Source organism: Equus przewalskii, chromosome 24 (assembly GCF_037783145.1).
Source record: "Equus przewalskii isolate Varuska chromosome 24, EquPr2, whole genome shotgun sequence".
Classification (NCBI taxonomy): domain Eukaryota; kingdom Metazoa; phylum Chordata; class Mammalia; order Perissodactyla; family Equidae; genus Equus; species Equus przewalskii.
The window spans coordinates 28,846-40,184 of record NC_091854.1 but is presented as its reverse complement, the minus strand read 5'-3'; the positions used below and the strand labels follow the sequence as shown (position 1 = coordinate 40,184).

The 11,339-nt window shown below is 43.4% G+C and overlaps 1 long non-coding RNA gene across 1 annotated transcript; it reads left to right on the top strand.

The window, feature by feature from the left end:
• Positions 1-2,563: 2,563 nt before the first annotated feature.
• Positions 2,564-5,523, top strand: LOC139079188 (uncharacterized). Its single transcript, XR_011532560.1, has 3 exons — positions 2,564-3,563; positions 4,436-4,594; positions 5,439-5,523. It is a non-coding gene; the product is annotated as an uncharacterized lncRNA (long non-coding RNA).
• Positions 5,524-11,339: the final 5,816 nt, after the last annotated feature.

Genomic DNA, 11,339 nt, shown 5'->3' with positions numbered 1-11,339 from the left:
TTATTGAACTTATCAGATGGTACAGAAATTATTTCTCTACTCCTCCCCTTCCACTAACTATTCCACTAGATCTTTGAGAGCTGGTCTTGACCAAATATGTTTTTTCTCTTTCCCTCTGTTATTAATGTGTTATGTACACATGCTCAATTAATGTTAAAAAGCAAGAAAAAACAAAACAAAAAGGATGAGTGATTCTTTTTACTGGCAGGATGGAGACATTTGGATTCTTAGGTAGCTGAACAGTGATACCCGAAGAGTATGGCTTAATGGATGATTGAGACCATGCTACCTGAATTCCTTCACTTTACTCTCTTCCACCTCGAGATTTCTAATTATTGTCATTCATTCTTTCCAACATCCTCTCAGATTGGACTAAAAAGTATCCCACTTCTTCTCCACAGTTAACCCTTGTATCTGTCCCTTCAGTCTGTGTCCTTCTATTTTGTTTTGGAAACATACATATAGAATTAATGTTTTGTCCTCCCATTTTTCTCCTCCTGTTCAACTCCCCAAACTCCAGGCTACCATTCACAGTTAGACAGGAAAAGTGACTTCTGTCAGTGTAAAGGTGATGAAAGAGATCAGTGCAATAACTGAAAGTCAAGAAGGGGACAAATACTAGGAAAATCATGTAAGAATTATGCTATCAGGCAAGCTACGATCTTACAAGAAGAACCCGTGAGAACTTATTTTTTCAGGACAGTTAACTTTTATAGTGATTTTTCTGTGATTCTAGCTCTTTTCTCTTTTCACAGTCAAACTTCTTGGAAGCATAGTCAATTCTCACCACCTACACTTTCTCAGTATTCACTCACCTCTTCACTCCCTTGAATTTACTTTCTGCTCCATCATCTTAACTGAACAACTCTCTCGAAGGTAACTAAGAAAAGCAGTCGCACATCTAGTGATCTAATGACATTTTCTTGATCTCCATCCTTCTCACTCTGTCCAGAGCATGAGACACCATTTATACCAAATCTAGGGAACTTTTTCCTTCTCTCCTCTCCGTATATCCCAGGCTTTATCAAGCTATGATCACAAAAATAACATTTTATATTCAAATTATCATGGCTTGCCTGAAGGAATTCCCGTGTTTCACTGAATTTTCTTTCCCAACATCTTTGAAAATTTCCATAGAATTCTTTCAAGTTTCATAGATTTTACTCTTATTGTCACAAGTCACATTAGCTGGCCAACCCAAATGACACTGTGGTGTCTTTTGTCAGCCTGTCCCTTCTTGTCAATGCAAGTCGGGCTGTCCCAGGTTGCTGCTGTTCTCTATATCCTGTTTTCTTGTCTCATTGTCATACTGCTGCCTCTGCTGCCAATGACCTTGGTGAGATCCTGGTCTCCTGGGCACTGACGTCCTCGGCTGGTTTACTTAGCTGTGGAGGGGACTCTCCCTTCCCTTAACAGCACCCCCTCCAAAACATGGAACAGATTCTTCAATTTATTAAGAATGACACTGAAAACGACACTCTTATGGCCTAAATACAGGTCTAAGCCTGACCTCAGAAGCCCTTCCTGGGCTGCCACCTGGGGAGTCCCTTGCCCCATAATGAGGGCTCCTCTAGAGAGTCACCTTACTTCCTCTTTTTATTTACTTATTTAAAACGCTTCATCTTCCTCCTTTTCTAGCATTTCTGCTTTCCATTCTCTAAAAGCAGGTTCTTTCCCAGCTTCTCTTACCTCTATATCTTTTTGCTCTTTTAGCTTGATACTCTCAATATGAGCTCTGTGGAGCTAATTGAATATATCCAGTTCTGATCATCTCCCTGAACTCCAGATACACATTTCTAGATGTTTACTTGAAATCTCCACCCAAATGTCTCATCGGCACCTTCAACGTGATGTTATCAGGAGCTAGTCCTTTCAGGCATAGATAGCTATGGAAAAATTGTATATTCTGGGACTTTCACAACTAAATAAGCAGGAATAATATATCTTTTTGCAAATTTACCTGTAGACCCAAACCAGTGACAACCACTGCTGTCCACCATGCTTTGTACTCTTGATTGGTCCCGGGAGCTTTTAGATCTTGGCCTTGCATGTGGCTGAGTGCCCTGGGTGCAGCTCTGACCGTTGTCCCCTGCTGGCTCACTTTTTCTGCATTTGTCCACAACTCCCAGGGACTGCAGCCTTTCAGGCTGCAGGCACCATCCCCTGAAAGTGTTTGGGCAAAGATGGGATAGTTTCAGTAAAGATTACTGTAGAGAGAATTCTTGCATTAAGTGGAAGGTTTTACTAAATCACCTTTAAGAGCCTCGCCAGCTCTAAGAACTGGTGATTTTATAGGATAAACGGTCTAATGTTTTCCTATATGACTATATTCCCTTGATTTAGCTGAAAGTCTTTGTCATTTATATATGTGTTTTAAGCTGATGTTAAATTTTCTTTATGGATTTGTTTGAAATAAATGGGTCGTTACATGCAGCTTGAATAGCTCTCAGTTTCCATGGATTACCCTAGCTTTAATACTGGTTTTGGCAGAGAGAAAAACTCCTGATTAGCACTGTGGCAGAAACTGTTGCTTTTCTCAAATATTGTTCTCTTTCCTTCATAGAAATATCATTTTCAGCTGGAGACATAGCAGCCCCTCTGGCCTCCCTGCCTCCTTGGAGTTGGGTGTGACTGTTCTAAATATGAGAGAAGTATGGTCTGGGAAACTTCTGTGAGTCCTTAAGGGGATATGGCTTGCCTTCCTTCTTTGCTTTTCCCTTTCTCTGATGGCTGCAATGCAGGTATGGCAGCAAAACTTCTTGGACTATAGAGGTAAGTGCAATACTCTAGGGATGGATTAGTAACAATGTGGAAGGAACCTGGGTCCCCACGTGGGGAGCTCCTACCATGTGAGCCCAGTTTGTAAGAGGAAAAACTTCAATCCTATTTAAGCTACTGCTATTTTGGATCTTCCTCCTGTAGTTAAAAATCTTATCTTTGGTGTATCATATTGGTAATTGCTATTTAGATATATAAACAAATAAAGCTATATATTGAAAGTAGATTAGAGTGTTTGGCCCTGAAGTCTGGACAAAGGTTTTAGAATAAAGGAACCAGGCATGAGGACAAAGGGAGAAGAAAAGGGAGCAAGCATTTATTAAACACCTACTGTACACCAAGTGCTATGTCAGGTGCTTTGCATATGACACCTCCTTTAACCCCTGACTTAAGTATTGTTATCCTCATTTTGTAGCTGAGGAAACTGAGACTTAGCAGGAGAGTTTGGTCCCTAACCAGTAAGGGTAGAACTAGAATTTAGCTGCAGATCTGACCCCAAAGCCTGGTCTTCTCCCTCTATGGGGAGGGGGTGGTGTGAGAGTTATGAATGTGGTGGAAGTCTGGAGCAAGGACATCATGGGAGTTCAGCAGGGTGTCCTATTTATATGAGGGCCTCCTGGGGAAAATGGTACAAGTGATTTTTAACTCAAGGATGGACCTTAGGATGTTGTACTCCCTCCGCCAGGAGACAGGAAACTTGCTTTAAGTTAGGAGTCAAGGCACCTGGATGCTGTCCTTAAGTCCTGGTTCGCGTTCAGTGGAGAGGGGACACTTTCATGTACAAGGTAGGCTCATGAAGTTCAAATATTCTCAAACATTTTCTTATCCAAGTCCTGGGAAGATGGGGGCAATAAAATGGAGAGAAAAGGCTACGTTTGTGAGTTTAGTACAGAGCAATATTCATCCCGAGACCAGACTGAGGGAGAAATTCTCTTGTAATTCTGAGGACTCTAATGGGAGCCTCATTTCTAATCTCGGGACAGGAAAGAAGCTGTCAGAGAGCAGTGCCACCGTGTGGTAGAGGAAAGAATAGCGACAACTGGGAAAATAACCAGGAAACAGGAGTGGACAGCAGCTTGCTTGAGACGCTGGGAACTGTCAGGAAAGGGAGGCAACCTGGGGTGAAAGTCGGCTGGACAATAGCTTGTTTTTCCAGTACAGTACTGATGAGGGTTCAGTCTAGACTGGGAAAATAAGGATTATATTGGGGTGGTTACCTGAGCCTTTAGTTATTTCTAAGCCTGGCAAAGAGAAGATTACTTGTAGAAGCTGGAGAAGATACAAGTTAGAGATGGTGGAAACAAATTCTTTAGACAACCAGGAAAAGTTGAACTAGGTGTTTCTCTTTGAGTGAGACTTGTGGACCATAACTAATAATCCCCAATGGCTCAGGAAGTTTAGGAGAGATTTGCCTTAAGCTTGGGGGAGTAGAGAGGACAGAGATAAAGAAGGGAGCCAGCACCGGAGTATTGGGTTCCAGGAGGCACATTAGTTAGCTGAAGTAACCGAACACTGGCATCTGGAGCCCAGAGTCTCTAACTAAACCCAAGCCATTCAAAGCTGGACTTTAAATATCATGGCTGGAATTGCTGACCTGGGCATAGTAACCTTTTATAACCTCATGCTCCAGGAAAGTAATCTTGTGATTTTATTATAGCCAAGATGGACATTTTACCCTCATTGCTTACACCTGAGGAGAAAAGAACTGAGACACTGCATTGGAGATGTCAATCATGGAGCCTGCCAGCCCTCAATGCTTCCTCAGTGGAATGGCCCTGCTTGCAGTCACTGCTGAGAAGACTTTTCTCTGCATTTTGTGAGTCTGTTCTCCTCCCCATTCCTGCCTACCTTATAACTATTATTTGGAAAAGGGTGGGTGCTTGGCCCAAGATTGGCTTATAATCTATTAGACTATTGACACAGGAGTTGGCCATGCCAGCTTCATTTCTTCTTTCAGATATTTGATATAGAAAAGTGCTGAGAACACTAGATAGTTGGTAACTAGATCTGAAGCTGAAAGGACGTACAAAGGGGCCAGGAGGGAGAGTTGGTTCCATGAGTTGGTGAGGGCCCATGTTGGGTATGAGGGAGAGGACAAGCAGGGGCTGGCAAAGACTTTCTGCAAGAGAGACTATATGGCCTGTGAGAAAGTGCTGGAGATGGTTGTTGGTCCCTAGGATTGCCTTAGTTTCTGATGGCTTCCTGGTTCTTGTTCCAGATCTAGTTCTGGAATGCCACATCTATGTTTATAAACATAACTTATTTCTTTAGGTAAACTGAATGAGTCTCTTCTTTGTAATAGAAAGAGCTGGGATCAAGCTGAGATAAAGGAAAAGGAGTTGCTGAGATCATGGGCCAAGAAGGCCTTCAACTCCTTGTATGATGAGAGCACAAGTCCCTCAAATGATTACACTAACTTGTGTACCGAGTTGCAGAGTTCTGAGTCCTATAGACATTTCATTGCTGTGATTCCATTGGTCCTTATAATGCCCTTAGAGGAGAGTAGAGCAAACATTATTGTCCTCATTTTACTCATGAGAAAGTTCATGTTCAGGGATTTAATGACTTACTTTAAGCCATGTAAATGATCACTGGCTTGATGTGACTTGAGTGTAGGTATTCCAACTCAAATCTCAACTGGATTTTTCTCATTGGCCCAGGCCTCTTGTTCAGGATATGCATCAGAATCACCTGCAGGCTTGTGAGGCTTGTGCCTGAGCTTCAACCTTTGACATCCTGATTCAGTAAGTTTGGGAGATGGGCCTGAGCACCTGTGGGTTTTAAAGATCCACAAGTGGGGGCTGGCCCTGTGGCCGAGTGGTTAAGTTTGTGCGTTCCGCTTCAGCAGCCCAGGGTTTCACTGGTTCGGATCCTGGGTGTGGACCTAGGACCACTCATCAGGCCATGCTGAGGTGGTGTCCCACATGGCACAACCAGAAGGACCTACAACTAGAATGTACAACAATGTACTAGGGGGCTTTGGGGAGAAGAAAAAAAGGAAGAAGAGGAAGATTGGCAACAGATGTTAGCTCAGGGTCAATCTTTAAAAAACTAACAAATAAAGATCCACAGGTGAGTGTGAGGAGCATCTGTTGCTGGGAAGCCCTGCACTGGGCACCACAGGCTCAGCAGCGGCTCCATCATGGTGCCACCCATGAGCTGGCTCACGACCTTCGGTCCTGAGGAAATTCTATAGGATGGAGGGAGAAATTAAGAAATTATTTTTCACTCAGCATATTGAGAGTGTCTAGAGAAAGACTGGAACCATAATGGTGTCAAGGGATGATCTGGGGCCTTTTACCTCCATAATTTCCATGAACTGCCCATTCTTTGATGAGAGCAATGGAAACAATGTTATGTGTTATGTGGAGTATATTTTTCAAAAAACTTGCTATTTCTAAAAATTGATTTGGAACATATAATCCAATCCCAAACTGCGGACTTTCTATGCAGATGTAGCTTTGAGGCTGGTCACTTAGCTTCCTTTTCAAATAGGTTGCTACCACTGAGCCCCCTCTACGTGGAAATCCTGGAGCTGTCAGGAAGGCTTACGTGTGATGCTGAAGGAGGAGTTATTTCAATAGTGAATGAAAAGATAAATAATCTTAGAATTTTAGGGGTTTTCTGGCTACAGATCCTTCTTGATCTGGCACCAGACTGGCGCTTCAAAGAACTGGGGACCTTCCTGGGCAAAGGCTGTAGAAGGACAGCATCTCTTGAGTTCCTCCTTAAAAGGAAGGGAGCAGACCCGCCTGATGCTAAAATGCGGTGTAATCGTCAGAGGAAACTGCCCAAATAGCGACAAGAGGATCTTGGGAAGTACAAGAAGGTGGAGGGATGAAGGAGGAGATTGTCCATTTGAACCTTCCTTCAAGAGCTCTCCTAATTTCACCCCTGTATTGTTACTTGGTCCTACTGTGGTGCACACTAGCATCTTAAATGTCAAGGTTGATTTAGTTCAGTGAAGGGCTTCCAGCAAGAGGAACTTTGAAGAGGAAAGGATAGAAGTTAGGGGAGAGGGAAGGACTACAAATCCCCCACATTTGGGAAGACTGTTTGCTTGGGTCCAGAGGGGATATAACGAGCTTGAAAGGAAGTCTACTCCACAGGAAACAGGACAAAATGGTAACATTACAGAAGGGAGGACTTCCTGAGGAGGGAGCTTGGAGGGGATGCCAGAACATAAAAGCCGTAATGAGGATGTTAGTTTTAGAAGATAGGAATTCACTAAGACAAAAAGTAGCTGTTAGTCTTGAGTGGGAGCTCATGGAGGAACTGGGAGGAGACGGCAGAATGTTAAAGCCGTAATGGAACAACTGGATGCTATGAGTCTGGGCTCAGAAACCCAGTTTGGGGGAGGTGACTTTGTGCTGGGCATCTTGAATTTCAGAGCTGGCGTCTGGGCTTCACCTCGTTCTCCCTGGAACTATGCTCTCCTCCTACTGTGCTAGGAATAAAAAAAAGGGAAAAAGAAAGCAAGAAGTCGGTATCCATCACTGATTTAAAAAAAATAAAATGCAAATGGCTAGCTGGTTTTTGAAGTACACAACTCTCCATTTAGGTTAGTTGGAATATTAAAGCATATGAAATACTGCTTCTTGTGGATTCCATACTAATCTGGATTGAGTTTCCAAGTGGCCAAACCTGCATGGGTTATTGTGCTTACAAAGCATATGGCCCCCAAAGTGGATAGATTCATATATAAAAGTACAGTTTTAGTCTTGGGATATATTTTTAATTCTCTAGTGATTATGACTAATGCTTATGTCACTGTTATCAAGTATCCAGTATTAGTAAATAGAGGCAGTTGGGTTTAATGGTTTGTCTCTTTAGGAATGGGGAGACCTGACTTCTTGGCAGGTAAGGATATTAGGTTGAATTGTTAATTTTAATTTTCACATGAATAATTACCTAATGGGATTTTAGGAGCAGATTTCTATGTAGCTTGAAATATGCTTAGTAATTACCAGGAAGCAGATTGTGTGGGTCAGATGGGAGGGTTCTCTAGCTGGGATAGATTTCTTTTTGAAAGCTAATGTTTGTTTAACCTATCTGAGTTAGTATGCAGTCGCCAGGAGCATGGAGAATTATTTGACCTTAAAAGGTCAGAAAGTAGGAACCAGAGAGCTAGATGGAATTCTTAGCAACTTCCTGAGTTCTAAACCAGAGAGCATCATGATTTCGCCAAGGTGCTGATGTGTAACAAAGAAGTGTGCGACAGCCAGGAGTGTGGGCTGTCCTCCCAGGTAGGTGAATCAGAGGTGGGAGCCTGTGCAGGAAGACAGGCCTCATGGAGAGAAGTTAAATAGACTAGCATGCCTGTGCTTGCTGCAAGCTGCGTCTCTTTGGACTGACTGGTTTTCAATTATATTGGGGAAACTAAGACTCATACACAACATGTATTTCTGTATTCTGTGTGAGGGTTATTATAATAATTATAACATAGCTCCAAAGATCACTTCTAGGTTTTTCCACGGGAAAGCCTTTCTGGAATTTATTAGAGGACGAGTTAATCATCTGTAATTTTCTAGGCAGAAAAAATCATTCAGGGCAGATGGAATTTTTTCAGGGAGACAACCTGGTTCAGCCCAACCAGGTACCATCTCTTTAGAATAGGAGTTTAAAAGTTTGCCCACGAGGGGGCTTTGAAAGTTAGGGAGGTACATTAGACGTGCTGTTTTTCTTTGTTTAGGCTCCTACAATAATAAAGAAACATCCTGGAAAACAGAAAGGTTATTAAGATGTCAGGGGCTTAGAACGCTAAGTTATTGGTGATGTCTCGGCGCTCTGGTCGTGGGACATTCCAGGCTCTGGAAGTCCTGGAGACTGAGCTTTGGAATTTGATTTCCAACAGCATTGATGATACAGAGCCACGTGCATGCAGTCCAAAGCTTAGTGGACCAGGGACCATTCTCCCTCGACCTACTTGGTTTAGGGACCAGTACTACCCAATATACCTTGAACATAAATTTATATAATAGCTAATATTTACTGCATGTTTGCTAAGTGCTAAGAAATACGCTAATGCAAAGTCAATTACTTAAAGACTGTGGAACATAACTCATTCAAAAGCACGCAGCTAGCTGAAGGTAGAGCTGAGGCTGCAACACACGTCTGTTGGACTCCAAAACCCGCCACAGTGTTCAGCTGGCAGTCACAGAAGTTTTCTGTATCTCTTTGTCTGTCTCCTCACCATTTCTGTCTCTGGCCTCTCCTTGACAAGAATAACCAGTGCCAGAATGGAGAGACAAAAGTGCTAATTTGTTCCTAGAAAAGCCCAGACAGAGCAAAATGGGTAACAAGGGAGCAGAGCTCAGACAGAGAAGTGCAGGACAGAGGTCACATACCGGGGACACCCGGCGGCCCACTTTGAACTTTGAGGGGGTGGTCCTGTGAGGCTTCTCTTGATGCCCTGGCCTGCAAGCGTCCTGTGTTCTGTGACTTGACTTGGCATTTGATGAAGCTTATTCTTCACGATGGAAATTAAGTGCAACAGATGTTCCTTTTTGCCTTGAAGGAAGATAAACAAGTAGTTTAACAGACCAAAACGTATGTATTGGATTCTTCAGACGATAAGCATATGGATGCTCCCCGCCCTCTCCAAAGAGATCTTGTTTATCTAAAGGCTCGTTCGCGGTTGTCATTAATTGTAGGTGACAGCCCCTGCCCTTCGCAGCCCCACTGAATGGCAGGTGCTGCAGCTCGATAACCTGAAGTTCCTACTGGTCCAGGGCCTGGAGTCAGACCTGACCACGGCAGCTGGGACATGGGGAACTAGTCTTGCTTTGGTAGGCTCAGTATCTGGAGTAGGTGGGTACATATGAACTTCCCAGGCTTGAGGTTTTTTTCATCCTCCCCCAGGTGTGTGGCCTATCTCTGGATTGCACCCCAGGGGTCCTACTGGGGCTGACACTCCACCTGAACTCCTAAGGACCTGGCCTTGTCTACTGTACTCTCAAATCCTGGTTGGGTCTTACTCTAAAATCTAACAAATCAACTGGAAACATCATTCCTCTACCCTTCAGACTCTACTGCATGCCACTCATCGGATCGAACCTCTTTGGGTTCTGAACTTGATGTGAGGAGTGACTCTGAGGCCCGTGATTTGGACCACTAGCCATCTTTCCCTTGTGTGGTCAGCTCAGTAAGTTTATTTCACTCTGCTTCATGTCTTTTCTTGCTTCTCTTTCCTCTTCCTATTTATTGCCTTGCTATGGTAATTTTCCAATCTATCTCATTTCAAATTTGTGTGACTCAATTATTCATCAGTTACTTTTGGGAACATCACTTTACATGTGTCAGACACTGTGCTAGGTCCTGATGGATCAAAAATAAGCAAGTCACAGCTTCTCACATCACCTTACAGTCTGATGGAGCAGTTAGACTCCTAAATAGATGATTGCAACATAATCCGGTAAGTGCAAGGATAGATCCATGCACAGACAGAAAATTATGCCTGGGGAGGGGTACATAACTCACTAATCCATATAACACTAGGAAGACTTTTGGGTATGAAGGATAGGATGGAGATAATGTAAAGGAGATTCCAGGCAGAGAGGAAACATGAGCAAAGACTTGGAAGTAAACATAGCATTCTGTATGTAAGGAATTATGATCACTTTTATTGTGCTGGAGAATAAAGATGAATCAGGGAACAGTGAAGAGTGGAGTTGGCAAGGTAGGCAGGGGCCATGTCACAAAGACCTTTATAAATAGGGTGACGATGCAATTTTTCTAAACCCAGACACTTTTGAAAATGAAAAAGCTCTTATTAATAATTCTTCTAGGACAAAAATTAAAAACTAGGACTGTCTCAGAAAAACTGGGACACATCCTCACCTTACGTCTCTGGCAGATAAGGAACTTGGACTTCGTGCTGTAGGCCATGGAGATTTAGTCAAGAGTGTTGAGTTTATGGCTGCTTGGCATCTGCATACCCTTCCTGTTTCTGGAAGCAGATGGTCCTTCTTACAGCTACCGGGGGTGCTGAGGTAGGTGTGTGACCCAGGCTCTGCCAAACAGATGCTCCAGACTGGGATTTATAATTGTGAGGGTGAAAAGGAATTGAGTCCATGTGTGTGGTGAGCGGAACAGTGTTACTGTCACAGGAAGTGGTGCCTAGAACAGCGTTCTGAGCAGATCATTTCCGTGTCCCCATCTTGGCTCTTCTTTGCCTCCCTTGACACGTCTGTTTTTTGGGCTGGGTTCTGCAGGCTGCATATGGATTCTCTGACCTTTCTGTCATCCTTCCAGTACATTCCTTGTCTAATTAAGTAAGCCAGAATTGGTGTCTGTTTCGTGTAACTGAGAACCTTTGTTAGTAAAATGAAGTCACGGGCTCAGGCTTATTTTGGTTGAATCGCCCTGGCAGCTGTGCAGAGGATGGCGATGATGGGGGCGATTGAAAACACAGTCATCACCGAGTGGAGTGGTCCTTCTGCCTGGTTCTGAGAGGAGGTGTTAAGACTGTTCACAATATGCTGAGCAATCATCTTCCTCACCGAGCAAAGCAGAAAGAGAACAAGACCCTCTCATCAATGTCCTTCTTGGAGGCCTTGAGT